Here is an 18,974-nt window from a genome sequence, read left to right as displayed (position 1 = left end):
AATATATAAACCTTATGCATTGATGCTCTTGTATGTAGTTAAAAAAATTATATATATATATATATATATATATATATATATATATATATATAGAAAAAAGAAAGAAATCATAAAAAAAAGGGGGGGACAAAGTGCCCCAAAGTAGAGCTCAATAAAGATCAATGCATATGTGTTATAATCAAAAAAGAAAATGCGTGAGTATGTAAAAAGTGAGGAGGATGGGTAGTTAGATTAGTACTTAATTGTATAGGTCATTATATAGGTTAGGTTGGAAGGTCTAGACTAATCAAAGATTCAAATTCTAGTCCACTTATCCATATATGATCCTACCTTGACCCTAGCCCCATTACAACCTTATAGAAAAGACCTCATGATATTTGTATGCATGCATTGAATGACTGTTGATTGTTAGATGAAGAAAAAATTTTTGGAAAGCTTGATTAGGAGAGAATTGAGTGAATCAACCCCTAAACACTTGAGTGAAATAGAGCGGACACACATCCGGTGAGGGTTCGATTGCTCAATTACATGTATTCACCATTATCACCTATATTCATGCAAGTTTGTAAATTCTTTTGATAATTCAATGCAATTGTGGGATGGGTTTGATTCCCATAGTTTGAGCCTTTGTGCTTACATGTATTCTCTTGGAATTTGAATTGTTTGACCAAGCATTAGCATTCATATAGTTAGTTGCATCCAGTTAGACAGTTGCATTTAGATGATTTAGTTGCATTGAATAAATGTCATACCCTTTGCTTCATTCCTGGTTTAAGCATGAGGACATGCTTGGTTTAAGTGTGGGGAGTTGATAAACCCCCTTTGTAGGGTTTATCTTGTGTTGAATTTAGATCATTTTGATAACCTTTCCTTACATTTATTCAATGAAATAGCATGATTTTGTGATTGTCTCCGTATTTGTGCTTAGATGTGAAAATATGCTTTTTAGACCTTTAATTTGATAGTTTTAATCTTCCTTTGATTCCACTAGATGCCTTGATATGTTTGATAGTGATTTCAGGTTGAGAAAGGGCCAAGAAGGGATCAAAGGAGTGAAAGGAAAGCATACAAAATGGGAAAATCATGAAAAGACAAAAATTTGGAAAAGTCCATGGGCACGCACGCACACTATGCGCTTATGCGCAGATCACAAAATTCTCCAGGGACGCAAACGCGCACTGTGCGCGTACGCGCCGAAGACCGCACGTGATTTTTAAAGAGGAACACGTGCCTGGCGATTTTTGAGGGTTTCTAGCCCCATTTGGAGTTGAGTTTTTGGCGGGAAAAGGCTAAAAAGACCAAAGGATGAAGGGGAAGGCATCATGTAGAATCATACACACACATTAGGCTAGGTTCTAGTTTAGTTTTAGAGAGAGAAGAAGCTCTAACTTCTCTCTAGAATTAGGATTAGGATTAGGTTTAGTTCTTAGATCTAGGTTTTAATTCATGCTCTCTTCTTCTTTTTTTTCTTAATTCTTTGTTGTTACATTCATCATTCTTCTATTGTTTGTTATTATTTTCTTCTACTTTGTTTATAGATCTACTTTTGTTCATTCTATTTTCTTTTAATGCAATTTGAGGTAATTCATATAGATCTTGTTTTCTTTGGTTGTTGTTGTTGATTTCTTACATTCAATTGTTGTTAGATTCTATTCTTGTTATCAATTTACTATGCTTTTCTTTTGTGCCTCCCAAGTGTTTGATGAAATGCTTGGTTGGATTTTAGTATAGATTTTATTCCTCTTGGCCTAGGTGGAGTAATTAGTGACGCTTGAGTTATCTAATTCCCTTGTTGATTGCTAATTAGAAGTTGCTAATTGATTTGGATACCACTAACGCTAGTCTTTCCCTTGGGAGTTGGCTAGGACTTGTGGAATCAAGTTGATTCATCCACTTGACTTTTCTCCATGGTTAGAGGTTAACTAAGTGGTAGCAATGAACAATTTTTTGTCACAATTGAGGAGGATAACTAGGATAGGAATTCTAGTTCTCATATCTTGCCAAGAGCCTTTTTAGCTATTAGTTTAATTCATTGCCATTTACATTTCTTGTCTCTTATCAAAAAAACCCCCAAACATACCTCATAACCAATAACAAGACACTTCATTGCAATTCCTAGGGAGAACGACCCAAGGTTTCAATACTTCGGTTTATAGATTTTAGGGGTTTGTTACTTGTGACAAACAAATTTTTGTATGAAAGGATTAATATTGGTTTAGAAACTATATTGCAATGAGAATTTATTGTGAATTCTAAACCACACAAAAGTCCCATCATCAATGCGCGAAAGGAATTTCTTATGATGGTGGCCACACCAAACTTAATTTTTTGCTTACTCTTAAAATCATTTAAAATTGTTGGTCATGTAAGTTCAAAAATTAAGTTGGCTGGTGGCCACACCAAACTTAGTTCTTCAGCTAGTTTCTCAACCCAATCAAAGAACCTCATATAAAATATGCAAAGTTGATCTTCCAGAAAAACTAAGAAAACATTGAAGCTAAAATCTCAAAGCTACCAACTAAATAACAAACACTAGAAAGTAGAAAGCAATTAACCAAAGTAACTAACATAAACAAATCTAGAAAGCTTGAAATTAAAAGGATATGAGTGTTGGGGTGCCTCCCAACTAGTGCTTCTTTAATGTCACTAGCTTGACGATTTTTTCTCTTCAGCTGAGGTTATAGTTCACTCTTTGCTCGTCCAGTGATTCCCCCAAGTAATGCTTAAGCCTATGGCCATTGACAGTGAAAGTCCTCTTTGTTTTCTCATCCATAAGTTCCACATGACCATAAAGGGAAGCTTTGATGATTGTGAAGGGTCCTGACCATCTTGATTTCAACTTCCTTGGGAAGAATTTGAGCCTTGAGTTGTATAATAGAACCTTTTGGCCTTCTACAAACTCTCTTTTTGACAGCATTTGATCATGCCATTTCTTTGTTTTCTCTTTATAAATCTTGACATTTTCATAGGCTTGAGTTCTGAATTAATCTAACTCATTGAGCTGCAACATCCTTCTTTCTCCAACAGCTTGATTATCAAAGTTTAATATCTTTAGAGCCCAAAATGCTCTATGCTCAAGCTCCACTAGCAAATGACAAGGTTTTTCATACACCAATTGGTATGGAGACATGCCAATATGTGTCTTAAAAGCTGTTCTATAAGCCCATAATGCATCATCCAGCTTCTTAGACCAATCTTCCTTGAGGTCCCAATAGTCTTTTCAAGGATTCTCTTGAGATCTTTGTTTGAAATTTTTGCTTGACCGTTGGTTTATGGGTGGTATCGGGTAGCTACTTTGTGCTTAAAACCATATTTGAGGAGGAGTGTCTCTAGTTGCTTGTTGCAAAAGTGACTTCTCCCATCACTTATAAGAGCTCTTAGAACCCCAAACCGGCTAAATATGTTCCTCCTCAAGAAGTTGATCACTACTTTGTTGTCATTTGTTGATGTTACTATAGCTTCTACCCATTTGGACACATAATACACTGCCACCAATATGTAATTGTTTGAGTAGGAGGGTGGGAAAGATCCTATGAAGTCAATCCCCCAAACATCAAACAACTTTAGCTCCATGATGAACCTTTGTGGCATCTCATTTTTCTTGGGTAGGTTGCCAGTCTTTGACACTCATTGCACCTTGTCACAAACTCCTTTGCATCTTTGAATATAGTAGGCCAAAAAAACCCACACTACAATACCTTGGCTACAGTTCTTTCTCCACTAAAGTGCCCTCCATAGATAGATCCATGGCAATGCCAAAAGACCTCTTGTCCTTCCTCATGAGAGATGCATCTTCTTAAAATTCTATCAGCACATTTCTTAAAGAGGTAAGGCTCATCCCAAATAAAATACTTGGCATCATTGATGAGCTTCCTTCTCAAGTTCTTGTTGATGTTGGAAGGTAACTCTCCAATGGCCTTGAAGTTGGCTATGTTTGCGAACCATAGAGCCTCTTGGAGCATCATCAATTGCTCATCTGGAAAGCTCTCATTTACACCCGGGCTGTGTGCTTCATTATCCATATGTGGGATCCTTGATAGGTGGTTAGCCACCTTATTTTCTTCTCCACTTCTATCCTTGATTTCAATGTTGAACTCCTAGACTAATAGGATCCATCTGATCAATCTAGGCTTGGACTCTTGTTTAGTTAACAAGTATTTGAGAGCTGCATGATTAGTAAACACAACTACTTTAGAACCAATAAGGTAAGACCTGAATTTATCAAAAGCAAAGACTATAGCAAGGAGTTCTTTTTCTGTGGTGGTGTAGTTCTTTTGGGCTTCATTAAGAACCTTACTAGCATAATATATAACATGCACTAGCTTGTCTCTTCTCTGTCCTAATACAGCACCAACGGCAAAATCTGATGCATCTCACATCAATTCAAAAGGTAATTCCCAGCTTGGTGGTGCTATAATAGGTGCAGAGGAGATATTGCTTTTAAGCTCCTCAAAAGTTTGCATGCATTCTCTATCAAAGATGAAAGGTACATTAGAGACAAGCAAGTTACTCAATGGTTTAGCAATTTTTGAGAAGTCTTTAATAAACCTTCTATAGAAGCTAGCATGCCCCCAAGAAGCTCCTAACTACTTTGACATTGCAAGGTGGGGGTAATTTTTCAATCACTTCCACCTTGGCTCTATCTACCTCTATGCCTTTCTTAGAGATTTTGTGGCCAAGGACTACCCCTTCGGTAACCATAAAATGACACTTTTTCCAGTTCAAAACTAGGTTAGTCTCTTGGCATCTCTTGAGCACCAAGGCAAAATGGTGTAAGCAATTAGGAAAAGATTCACCAAATACTGAGAAATCATTCATGAAAACCTCAATAAATTTCTCAATCATATTAGCAAAAATGGACAGCATACACTTTTGGAATGTGGTAGGTGCATTGCACAAAACAAGGGATATACGACTGATGAATCCATATTTGATGATATATTTTGGTTATAATTGGATGGATTTCATCATATAATCTCACACTTATTCACCAAAATAGCATACTTTTGTGTTTGATCCCTAAATTGAGCCTAAATGTGAAAACATGCATTTTTGTGCTTAAGTTGAGTAATTTAATCTCACTTTTATTCCATTCGATCCCGTGACATATTTGTTGAGTGATTTCAGGTCCTAGAGGCAAGAATGGTTTGGTAGAAGTGGAAGAAAGCATGCAAAAAGGGAAAAAACATGAAGAAAACAAAGGAGAAAAGCATTTCAGCATGTGCCCACGCACACCTTCTGTGCCCACTGGTGCACGAAATTGTGATCCCTGGTAATGGCTCCAAAAACTTGGTGCTCTAATATTAATTCATAATTTGTCACAACTTCGATACAACTAACCAGCAAGTGCACTGGGTCGTCCAAGTAATAAAACCTTACGTGAGTAAGGGTCGATCCCACGGAGATTGTTGGTATGAAGCAAGCTATGGTCATCTTGTAAATCTCAGTCAGGCGGATATCAAATGGTTATGGAGTTTTCGAATAATAATAATAAATAAACAGAAAATAAAGATAGAAATACTTTTGTAATTCATTGGTGAGAATTTGAGATAAGCGTATAGAGATGCTTTCGTTCCTCTGAACCTCTGCTTTCCTGCTGTCTTCATCCAACCAGTCCTACTCCTTTCTATGGCAAGCTTTCTGTAAGGCATCACCGTTGTCAATGGCTACATCCCATCCTCTCTGTGAAAAAGGTCCAAATGCTCTGTCACGGCACGGCTAATCATCTGGAGGTTCTCGATCATACTGGAATAGGATTCACCCTCCTTTTGCGTCTGTCACTACGCCCAGCACTCGCGAGTTTGAAGTTCGTCACAACCATCCCTTCCCAGATCCTACTCGGAGAACCACAGACAAGGTTTAGACTTTCCGGATCTCAGGAATGGCCATCCATGGGTTCTAACTTATACCACGAAGATTCTAATATCTCGGACTCGATCTTCTGTATTAGATATCTAAGAGATACTCATTCTAGCTTGTTTGCATGTAGAACGGAAGTGTTTGTCAGGCACGCGTTCATAAATTAGAATGATGATGAGCGTCACATAATCATCACATTCATCATGTTCTTGGGTGCGAATGGATATCTTAGAAGCAGAATAAGTTGAATTGAATATAAAACAGTAGTACTTTGCATTAAATTATGAGGAACAACAGAGCTCCACACCTTAATCTATGGAGTGCAGAAACTCTACCGTTGAAAATACATAAGTGATAATGGAGTTCATTGGTCTCAGCCCCAGAGGGGAACCGGAGTAACCAAGACTCTGAATACAATGATAAAAAGTTCTATATATACTAGACTAGCTACTAGGGTTTACAGAAGTAAGTAATTGATGCATAAATCCACTTCCGGGGCCCACTTGGTGTGTGCTTGGGCTGAGCTTGAAGTTTACACGTGCAGAGGCTTCTTTTGGAGTTGAATGCCAAGTTGTAACGTGTTTTTGGCGTTCAACTCTGGTTTGTGACGTGTTTCTAGCGTTTAACTCCAGATTGCAGCATAGAACTGGCGTTCAACACCCTTTTGCGTTGTCTAAACTTAGGCAAAGTATAGACTATTATATATTTCTTGAAAGCCCTAGATGTCTACTTTCCAACGCCGTTAAGAGCGCGCCATTTAGAGTTTTGTAGCTCCAAAAAATCCACTTTGAGTGCAGGGAGGTCAGAATCCAACAGCATCAGCAGTCCTTCTTCAACCTCTGAATCTGATTTTTGGTCAAGTCCCTCAATTTCAGCCAGAAAATACCTGAAATCACAGAAAAACACACAAACTCATAGTAAAGTCCAGAAATATGAATTTAACGTAAAAACTAATAAAAACATCCCTAAAAGTAACTAGATCCTACTAAAAACATACTAAAAACAATACCAAAAAGCGTATAAATTATCCGCTCATCACAACACCAAACTTAAATTGTTGCTTGTCCCCAAGAAACTGAAAATCAAATAAGATAAAAAGAAGAGAATATACTATAAATTCCAAAATATCAATGAAACATAGCTCCAATCAGATGAGCGGGACTTGTAGCTTTTTGCCTCTTGAATAGTTTTGGCATCTCACTTTATCCATTGAAGTTCAGAATGATTGGCATCTATAGGAACTCAGAGTTCAGATAGTGTTATTGATTCTCCTAGTTCAATATGTTGATTCTTAAACACAGCTACTTTATGAGTCTTGGTCATGGCCCTAAGCACTTTGTTTTCCAGTATTACCACCGGATACATAAATGCCACAGACACATAACTGGGTGAACCTTTTCAGATTGTGACTCAGCTTTGCTAAAGTCCCCAACTAGAGGTGTCCAGGGTTCTTAAGCACACTCTATTTTTGCTTTGGACCTTGACTTTAACCGCTCGGTCTTAAGTTTTCACTTGACACCTTCACGCCATAAGCACATGATTAGGGACAGCTTGGTTTAGCCGCTTAGGCCATGATTTTATTCCTTTAGGCCCTTCTATCCACTGATGCTCAAAGCCTTGGGATCCTTTTTATTTATCCTTGCCTTTTGGTTTTAAGGGTTATTGGCTTTTTGCTCTTGCCTTTTGGTTTAAAGAGCTTTTGGCTTTTTCTGCTTGCTTTTTCTTTTTCTTTCTCTTTTTTTTCGCAAGCTTTCTGTATTCACTGCTTTTTCTTGCTTCAAGAATCAATTTTATGATTTTTCAGATTATCAAATAACATTTCTCCTTATTATCATTCTTTCAAGAGCCAACATATTTAACATTCATAAACAACAACTTCAAAAGATATATGCACTGTTCAAGCATTCATTCAGAAAACAAAAAGTATTGTCACCACATCAATATAATTAAACTAAGTCCAAGGATAATTTCGAAAATCATGTACTTCTTGTTCTTTTGAATTAAAAAACATTTTTCATTTAAGAAAGGTGATGGATTCATAGGACATTCATAACTTTAAGACAAAGTTACTAAATACTAATGATCATGTAATAAGACACTAACATAGATAAGCACTTAACATAAAGAAAACGAAAAATAGAAAATTTGAGAACAAGGAATGAGTCCACCTTAGTGATGGTGGCGTTTCCTTCTTGAGGACCCAATGATGTCCTTGAGCTCTTCTATGTCTCTTCCTTGTCTTTGTTGCTCCTCCCTCATTGCTCTTTGATCTTCTCTAATTTCATGGAGGGTGATGGAGTGATCTTGATGTTCCACCCTTAATTGTCCCATGTTGGAACTTAATTCTCCTAGAGAGGTGTTGATTTGCTCCCAAAAATTCTGTGGAGGAAAGTGCATCCCCTGAGGTATCCCAGGGATCTCTTGATTTTCAGTCAAATGTTCTACCACTGAGCTATAGACCCTTGATATGAATCTCTCCATCTCCTATGACTCGGAGATGGAAGCTTTTGTCTTCCCTTTCCTCTTTCTAGAGGTTTCTCTGGCCTTAGGTGCCATCAATGGTTATGGAAAAATAAAAAAACTATGCTTTTACCACACCAAACTTAGAATGTTGCTCGCCCTCGAGCAAAAGAAGAAAGAATAGTAGAAGAAGAAGAAGATATGGAGGAAATGGAGGGATGTGTGTATTCAGCTATATGGGTGGGAGTGAGTGGTGAAGGGATAATAGGGAAGGGTGTTTATTGGGAAGAGAGGGTGAATGTTGAGAAAAGGGAAGAGTATGAGTGGAGGTAGGTGGGGATCCTGTGGGGTCCACAGATCCTGAGGTGTCAAGAATTTACATCCCTGCACCAATTAGGCATGTAAAATGCCTTTGCATGCATTTCTGGCGTTTAAACGCCGAGGTGATACTTGTTCTGGGCGTTCAACGCCCATATGCAGCATATTTCTGGCGTTGAACGCCAGCTCCATGCTTGCTTCTGGCATTTAGCGCCAGCTCCATGCTCTATTCTGGCGTTGAACGCCAGCTAGATGCTCCTTACTGGCGTTTAAACGCTAGTAAGTCCTTCCTCCAGGGTGTGATTTTTCTTCTGCTGTTTTTGATTCTGTTTTTAATTTTTGGATTTATTTTGTGACTCCACATGATCATGAACCTAATAAAACATGAAAGAACAATAAAAATAAAAATAAAATTAGATAAATAAAAATTGGGTTGCCTCCCAACAAGCGCTTCTTTAATGTCAATAGCTTAACAGTGGGCTCTCATGGAGCCACACAGGTGATCAGGTCAATTTTATAGACTCCCAACACCAAACTTAGAGTTTGACTGTGGGGGCTTTAGTTGACTCTGTACTGAGAGAAGCTTTCTATGCTTCTTCTCTATTGTTACAGAAGGAGATTCTTGAGTTTTAAACACAAGGTTGTCCTCATTCAGTTGAAGGATCAATTCTCCTCTGTCTACATCAATCACAGCTCTTGCTGTGGCTAGGAAGGGTCTTCCAAGGATGATGGATTCATCCTCATCCTTCCCAGTGTCCAAGATTATGAAATCAGCAGGGATGTAAAGACCTTCAACCTTTACTAGCACTTCCTCTACTTGTCCATAAGCTTGTTTTCTGGAGTTGTCTGCCATCTCTAATGAGATTCTGGCAGCTTGCACCTCAAAGATTCCAGTTTCTCCATTACAGAGAGTGGCATGAGGTTTATCCCTGACCCAAGGTCACATAGATCCTTTTCAAAGGTCATGGAGCCTATGGTACAAGGTATTAAGAACTTTCTAGGATCCTGTTTCTTCTGAGGCAATCTCAGTTGATCCAGATCACTCAATTCATTGGTGAGCAAGGGAGGTTCATCTTCCCAAGTCTCATTACCAAATAATTTGGCATTCAGCTTCATGATTGCACCAAGGTACTTGGCAACTTGCTCTTCAGTGACATCTTCATTCTCTTCAGAAGAAGAATACTCATCAGAGCTCATAAATGGCATAAGGAGGTTAATTGGAATCTCTATGGTCTCAAGATGAGCCTCAGATTCCTTTGGTTCCTCAGAGGGGTACTCCTTGTTGATCACTGAACGTCCCAGGAGGTCTTCCTCACTGGAATTCACGTCCTCCTCCTCTTTTGTGGTTTCGGCCATGATGGTCATTTCAATGGCCTTGCACTCTCCTTTTGGATTTTCTTCTGTATTGCTTGGGAAAGTACTAGGAGGGGTTTCAGTGATCCTTTTACTCAGCTGGCCCACTTGTGCTTCCAGATTTCTAATGGAGGACCTTGTTTCATTCATGAAACTTAAAGTGGCCTTAGATAGATCAGAAACTATATTTGCCAAGCTAGATGCATTCTGCTCAGAACTCTCTGTCTTTTGCTGAGTGGATGATGGAAAAGGCTTGCTATTGCTAAACCTATTTCTTCCACCATTATTAAAGCCTTGTTGAGGCTTTTGTTGATCCTTCCATGAGAGATTTGGGTGATTTCTCCATGAGGGATTATAGGTGTTTCCATAGGGCTCACCCATATAATTTACCTCCACTATTGCAGGGTTCTCAGGATCATAAGCTTCTTCTTCAGAAGATGCCTCTTGAGTACTGTTGGATGCAGCTTGCATTCCATTCAGACTCTGGGAAATCATATTGACTTGCTGAGTCAATATTTTATTCTGAGCCAATATGGCATTCAGAGTATCAATTTCAAAAACTCCCTTCTTCTGAGGCGTCCCATTACTCACAGGATTCCTCTCAGAAGTATACATGAACTGGTTATTAGCAACCATGCCAATGAGTTCTTGAGCTTCTGCAGGCATTTTTTTTAGGTGAATGGATCCACCTGCAGAAGTATCCAATGACATCTTTGAAAACTCAGACAGACTATCATAGAATATATCCAGGATGGTCCATTCTTAAAGCATGTCAGAAGGACACTTTTTGGTCAGTTGCTTATATCTCTCCCAAGCTTCATTAGAGGGATTCACCTTCTTTCTGTCTGAAGGTTTGAACATCCACTCTAAGCTTACTCAGCTTTTGAGGAGGAAAGAACTTGGCTAAAAAAGCCGTGACCAGCTTATCCCAAGAGTTCAGGCTATCTTTAGGTTGAGAATCTAACCATATTCTAGCTCTGTCTCTCACAGCAAAAGGGAAAAGTATGAGCCTGTAGACTTCAGGATCTACTCCATTAGTCTTAACAGTATCACAGATCTGCAAGAATTCAGTTAAGAACTGAAAGGGATCTTCAGATGGAAGTCCATGAAACTTGCAGTTTTGTTGCATCAGAGAAACTAATTGAGGTTTAAGCTCAAAATTGTTTGCTCCAATGGTAGAGATGGAGATGCTTCTTCCATGTTTATTGGAATTTGGTGCAGTAAAGTCACCAAGCATCTTCCTTGCATTATTATTATTTTCAGCTGCCATCTCCTCTTCCTTTTCAAAAATTTCTGTAAGGTTGTCTCTGGATTATTGTAATTTAGCTTCTCTTAGTTTCCTCTTCAGAGTCCTTTTAGGTTCAGGGTCTGCTTCAACAAGAATGTTCTTGTCCTTGCTCCTGCTCATATGAAAAAGAAGGGAACAGAAAATAATAATAGAGATCCTTTTTACCACAGTATAGAGGTTCCCTTGTGTGAGTAGAAGAAAAGAAGAAAGAGAATGAAGAAGAGAAGAATTCGAACTCAGAAGAGAAGAAGGGGTTCGAATTTTTGGGTGAGGAGAAGTGTTAGTAGATGAATAAATAAATAGAAGGAGATGAGGGAGAGGAAATTTTGAAAATTAATTTTTGAAAAGAAGTTGATGATTTTCGAAAATTAAAGGAGAATTAAAATTAAAATTAAAATTTAAACAATTAATTAACTAAAAAGAATTTTTGAAAAAGAGGGAGGTATTTTCGAAAATTAGAAAGGCATAGTTAGTTAGGTAGTTTTGAAAGAGATAAGAAACAAACAAAAAGTTAATTAATTAGTTGAAACAAATTTTGAAAATCAATTTTTAAAAGATAAGAAGATAAGAAGTTAGAAAAGATATTTTAAAATTTAATTTTTGAAAAAGATATGATATGAAAAGATATGATTAAAAAGATATGATTTTGAAAAAGATAAGATAAAAAGATATTTTTGAAAAGATATGATTGAAATTAGTTTTGAAAAAGATTTGATTTTTTTTTAAAAATCACAATTAATGACTTGATTCACAAGTAATCACAAGATATGATTCTAGAACTTAAAGTTTGAATCTTTCTTAACAAGCAAGTAACAAACTTGAAATTTTTGAATCAAAACATTAATTGTTGATAATATTTTCAAAAATTATGAGATAAAATTACGAAAAAGATTTTTGAAAAATATTTTAAAAAATTTTGAAAATAAATAAGAAAAATGAAAAAGATTTTACTTTTGAAAAAGGTTTTGAAAAAGATAAGATTTTCAAATTGAAAATTTGATTTGACTCATAAGAAACAACTAGATTTTAAAATTTTTGAAAGAGTCAATTCAAATTTTCGAAAATTTATGAGAGAAAAAGGGAAAGATATATTTTTTATTTTTTTTTATTTTTAAATTTTTAATGATGAAAGAGAAAAACATCAAAAAGACTCAATGCATGAAAATTTTGGATCAAAACAATGAATGCATGCAAGAACACTTATGAATGTCAAGATGAACACCAAGAACACTTTGAATGTCAAGATGAACACCAAGAACTTATTTTTGAAAGATTTTCAAGAGAAGAAAACATGCAGGACACCAAACTTAGAAATTTTTAATGCTTAGACAATATGAATGCAAGAATGCATATGAAAAACATCATACAACACAAAACAATATAATATGAAGATCAAACAAGAAAGTTCATCAAGAACAACTTGAAGATCATGATGAATGCAATGCATGGGTACAATTTTCGAAAAATACAAGATGAGTATGCAATTGACACCAAACTTAAAATTTGACTCAAGACTCAAACAAGATACACAAAATTATTTTTGAATTTTTTTTTTATGAATTTTTTTGGTATTTTTCGAAAATTATTTGAAAAAGAAAAATAAGGATTCCAAAATTTTTAATGTGAATTCCAGGAATCTTGCACTCTTAGTCTAAAGCTCCAGTCCAGGAATTAGACATGGCTTACTAGCCAGCCAAGCTTTCAGTGAAAGCTTCGGTCCAAAACACTAGACATGGCCAACGGCCAGCCAAGCTTCAGCATGTAAATCAGACATACAACAGCTAAGTCGTCAAATTAACTTGCCTCTATGCTGATGGTTTGGAAGCCTCAGTCCAAAAGAATTTAGACATGGCTTTACAGCCAGCCAGGCTTGAACATGCTTCATGAAACTCTAGAATTCATTCTTAAAAATTCTGAAGAAAAAGTATATATTTTTTTTTTGAAAATAAAACAAAAAGAAAATTACCTAATCTGAGCAACAAGATGAACCGTCAGTTGTCCAAACTCGAACAATCCCCGGCAACGGCGCCAAAAACTTGGTGCTCTAATCTTAATTCATAATTTGTCACAACTTCGATACAACTAACCAGCAAGTGCACTGGGTCGTCCAAGTAATAAAACCTTACGTGAGTAAGGGTCGATCCCACGGAGATTGTTGGTATGAAGCAAGCTATGGTCATCTTGTAAATCTCAGTCAGGTGGATATCAAATGGTTATGGATTTTTCGAATAATAATAATAAATAAATAGAAAATAAAGATAGAAATACTTATGTAATTCATTGGTGAGAATTTGAGATAAGCGTATAGAGATGCTTTCGTTCCTCTGAACCTCTGCTTTCCTGCTGTCTTCATCCAACCAGTCCTACTCCTTTCTATGGTAAGCTTTCTGTAAGGCATCACCGTTGTCAATGGCTACATCCCATCCTCTCTGTGAAAAAGGTCCAAATGCTCTGTCACGGCACGGCTAATCATCTGGAGGTTCTCGATCATACTGGAATAGGATTCACCCTCCTTTTGCGTCTGTCACTATGCCCAGCACTCGCGAGTTTGAAGTTCGTCACAACCATCCCTTCCCAGATCCTACTCGGAATACCACAGAAAAGGTTTAGACTTTCTGGATCTCAGGAATGGCCATCCATGGGTTCTAACTTATACCATGAAGATTCTAATATCTCGGACTCGGTCATCTGTATTAGATATCTAAGAGATACTCATTCTAGCTTTTTTGCATGTAGAACGGAAGTGTTTGTCAGGCACGCATTCATAAGTTAGAATTATGATGAGCGTCACATAATCATCACATTCATTATGTTCTTGGGTGCGAATGGATATCTTAGAAGCGGAATAAGTTGAATTGAATATAAAACAGTAGTACTTTGCATTAAATCATGAGGAACAGCAGAGCTCCACATCTTAATCTATGGAGTGCAGAAACTCTACCGTTGAAAATATATAAGTGATAATGGAGTTCATTGGTCTCGGCCCCAGAGGAGAACCGGAGTAACCAAGACTCTGAATACAATGATAAAAAGTTCTATATATACTAGACTAGCTACTAGGGTTTACAGAAGTAAGTAATTGATGCATAAATCCACTTCTGGGGCCCACTTGGTGTGTGCTTGGACTGAGCTTGAATTTTACACGTGCAGAGGCTTCTTTTGGAGTTGAACGCCAAGTTGTAACGTGTTTTTGGCGTTCAACTCTGGTTTGTGACGTGTTTCTGGCGTTTAACTCCAGACTGCAGCGTAGAACTGGCGTTCAACGCCCTTTTGCATCGTCTAAACTTCGGCAAAGTATGGACTGTTATATATTGCTGGAAAGCCCTGGATGTCTACTTTCCAACTCCGTTAAGAGAGCGCCATTTGGAGTTCTGTAGCTCCAGAAAATCCTCTTTTAGTGCAGAAAGGTCAGAATCCAACAGCATCAGCAGTCCTTCTTTAGCCTCTGAATCTGATTTTTGGTCAAGTCCCTCAATTTCAGCCAGAAAATACCTGAAATCACAGAAAAATACACAAACTCATAGTAAAGTCCAGAAATGTGAATTTAACATAAAACTAATAAAAACATCCCTAAAAGTAACTAGATCCTACTAAAAACATACTAAAAACAATGCCAAAAAGCGTATAAATTATCCGCTCATCACCTACGCACAGGGGTTAAAATCAGGACCTGTGTCCACTCACAGGCTGTGCCCATGCTCAGGGCCGAATGAAAATCAGAACATGTGCGTCCGCACAGGTCTGTGCCCACTCACAGGAGGAAAATCAGCAAGTGTGCCCATGCACAGACCTATGCGTTCGTACAGGTACTGATAAACCACTATTTCATGGGTTATCTTGTGCTAATTTGAGTGGTTTTTATCAACTCTTTACTCACTTATTCATACTATTTGCATGATTTTACAACTCCTTCCTAATTATGCTCTATGATTGAAAATCTGCTTCCTAAGCCTTTAAATTGTGTATTTTTAATGTCCTCCCATACCATTCGATGCTGTGATCCATGTGCTTAGTATTTTCAGGCTTTACAGGGCAGGAATGGCTTAGAGGATGGAAAGGAAGCTTGCAAAAATGGAAGGAGCGCAAGAAATAAATGATACAACCAGCGACAAGCAACGCGCACGCATGGCTCACGCGTGCGTGCAAATTGGAGAAATTCACAGCGACGCGTACGCGCACCTGACGCGTACGCGTGGACTGGATTTCGCACAATGATGCGAGCGCGTGCCTGACGCGCACGCGTGGCAATGAGAAACGTGTACGCGTGACTGCCGCGTACGCGTGACATGTTTGATCTGCAGAAATTACAGAAAATGCTGGGGGCAATTTCGGGCCGAGTTTGGACCCAGTTTTGGCCCAGAAAACATAGACTAAAGCCGGGAGACAGGTAGAGATTCATCATACTGCTCATAATTCACAATTTTAGGTTTTAGATGTAGTTTCTAGAGAGAGAGGCTCTCTCCTCTCTCTTAGGTTTTTAGGATTTAGGATTTCTCTTAGGTTAGGTTTACTTCTTCTCCATTCCAGGTTCAATGTTCTTTTACTTTAGTTTCTCTTTTACTTTTATTTGTTCTGGTACTTTAGTTTATTTATTTTTCCTGTTGATTCTCTTCTTTTCCAATTTGATTTATGAACTTCATGTTTAATTTGATTTTCTATTTAATGCAATTTGAGGTCTATTTTAGATTTATGATTGCTTTCTTCAATTTATAATATTGATGCTTTCAATTTAAGTTAGATTTTTTCTAACTTGGCTTTGGAGTTGATTAATATTTGGAGACCCTTGAGTTAGAAGACTCAAGAGTTAATTGTGATTGGCTCTCTGGCCACTAACGCTAATCCTTCCTAAGGGAGAGGATTAAGATTTGTGAACAGAAGTTGGCTCCCAACTTAACTTTCCTTTATTTAGTAAAGGATAACCAAGTAGACAACAACCAATTACCATTACACTTGGAAAATCCAACAAGGATAGAACTTTCCATTAATCTTATCCTAGCCAAGGCTTTTTAATTTAATTACATAAAACCTCTTGTTTATTTTTATTACTTTAATTTATAATTATTTATTTTCCCATTCTTCAACTCTAAAAATTCTCAGAAAACCCATAACCAATAATAACACACTTCCCTGTAATTCCTTGAGAGACGACCTGAGGTTTGAATACTTCGGTTAATATTTTTATTGGGTTTGCATAAGTGAAAAACAAAACTTTTGTACGAAAGGATTCTTGTTGGTTTAGAAACTATACTTGCAATGAGAATTTATTGTGAAATCTTTACTGGAAAAAATTCGATCGTCAAAATGGCGCCGTTGCCGGGAAATTACAAAAGTGTGCCATATTATTGGTTATTGTAAATATTTGCTTCCTCGTTTCTTTGTTAGTGTTTCTAGTTTTAGGAGTTTATTTTCTTTAATTTTTATTAGTTTTTATTTTTACTTGCTACTATGAATTCTCACCCCTCTGGTTTCAAGTTTGGTTCCAATGTTGTTGTAAGGAATGGAAGCTATAATGAGAACAGGCATCAAGGTTGGAAGAATCAAAGATGGGAGGAGCCACAAGGATTTGATCAACCCTCTTAGCAACAACTCCCTCCAATGCGCTATAACCAACAACCAAACTATGATACATACCAGGACAATAGCTATGGTGGACCCTTTTGTGACAACCAACCTCCACCAAATCACTATGGCCAAAAGCCATTCCGAGGTGCGTACCAAGATGATAGATATGGTGGACCCCCTTGTAGTTACCAACAAGCCCCACCCTATGCTTATGAACCACCTCCACAACATACCTTTGAACCACCACACTCACAAGCCCTCTACTACCAAACACCCTCACATGATCCTAACCCTTATCCACCATATCAACCACCCTATGAGCCATACATAGATCCGCCCCAATTCCAATCTAATTATTCTCAAGAACCACCACCTCCATATATACCATGTCCATATCCATCAACCCAAGAGCACTATGATCCTACTTATGATAGTAAAGCTGGACAAGAGTCAAGGGATCATCTCCAAGAAGTAATAGATCAACTTCACGCAACCATCTGTCAAAAGTTTGGCCCAAGAGACTCATGCAATGAACAAAGCATCCCACGGATGAGTGTGTTGAGCAACAAGTAGAAAAGATGGAGAGTGTTGAACCGCCACATCCTTATCAAGAAAAACCACCTCCGTATCATGAACCCTTCCTCCCAAGTAATGAACCCTTATATCCACCCCAATCTCTAATGAATGAAACCCTTGGTGTACTTCTACAATGGCAAGAAGAGATGGAAAAGAATGTGCTAAATTTTGCGGCTGTCTTGGGCGAGTTAATAAATCAATTAGCTTCCCAACATTTGAACACTCAAAGTACTCCCATGGCTACATGTGGAGAATCTAAAGAAGAGCGTAGCATGAAGGAGACACTAGAAACTCCAGTGGACAATGAGGAACGTGGCTTTATATTAGAACAAGTAGAAGAAGCCATAATAGTTGCAGAGGAAGAAGTGGTTGAAGATTTAGGAGATGCTGAACCTCCATAGGAATCTAAAGTTGTAGAGTACTCCTCCAATAAGATTGAAATTGATGTCAAGAAGGTCAGTGCACAACCTCCATGGCATATTCCCTATGAAGACTTGGATGGGATAGATCAAGAAGCAAGTTCCCTTGGTGATGAGGATCACGAATCAAGCCCTTCTTGTGATGAATCTGCATCCACAAATGAACTCCTTGAATATGAAGACTCTTCTCTGATTGAGTCTGGGAATGATGTGGAAGTAGAAGCCCTTCGAAAAGGGTGGACGGGAGTTGAGTACGCTTTGTCAAGTATGTTGGAGACTTCTCTACCTAGGATACCATCTACTCATTCACTTGAGTGGGTAAAGCTTATCTCTATTCACTTTATTGTCCCACCTGAGTATGGTATTCTTGAAACGGATGGTCAACTTAGGAGTCTTTGTGGCATTAAGCGTCAGAAAAGAATGTTTAGTGGTTGGAATTGCAAATCAAGGCTCATCAAGATTGATATTTCAAGAGTTAGATGTAAGGGCTCAACTGGTGATAATTTGGCTAGATCTAAAAGAAGAGTTTGGTACTCCGTAGAGAATTTAGACTGCTTGCCACCCGGTTGGGACAATGGTGATCCACCTCAAGACGGGTGTAGATACAAGATTTTGGATCCAGGAATACACGAGGATCAATTTTGGGAGCTCAAAACTTGTGCAGCACTCCATCAAAGCATGAGGAATTTACCTAGTATTGATAGAGCTTATTGGAAGTCCAAGCATTGGTGGGAGTTTCAGGATGAGTTCAAGCATAAGCCACCATGACAAGGAACTCACTAAATGTCCAACTTAAGGACTTTAACTAAAAGTGCTAGGTGGGAGACAACCCACCATGGTATAATCGTTCTTTTTCAGTCTTAGTTTTATTTTGTTTTGCTTTATTCCTGGTTTTATTCTATTCTATTTTTCTTAGTATTCATTCATAATGTTTGCATCAGCATCTGCATTCTGCATTCTACATTTTTCAAAAAAAATGCACACGACGCGCAAGCGTCACTGACCCGTACGCGTCATATGCGTGTGCGTGAAAATTAAAGGTTGAAACAGAGAGTTGCGCGGGAGCATGGCTGGAGGCGTACCTTAGGCACAAACACGCCCACGCGTACGTGTTCCTGACGCGTCCGCGTCACTTGCAA

The sequence above is a fragment of the Arachis ipaensis genome, chromosome B10 (assembly GCF_000816755.2).
Source record: "Arachis ipaensis cultivar K30076 chromosome B10, Araip1.1, whole genome shotgun sequence".
In the NCBI taxonomy this organism is placed as follows: domain Eukaryota; kingdom Viridiplantae; phylum Streptophyta; class Magnoliopsida; order Fabales; family Fabaceae; genus Arachis; species Arachis ipaensis.
This window is presented reverse-complemented; position numbering follows the sequence as displayed.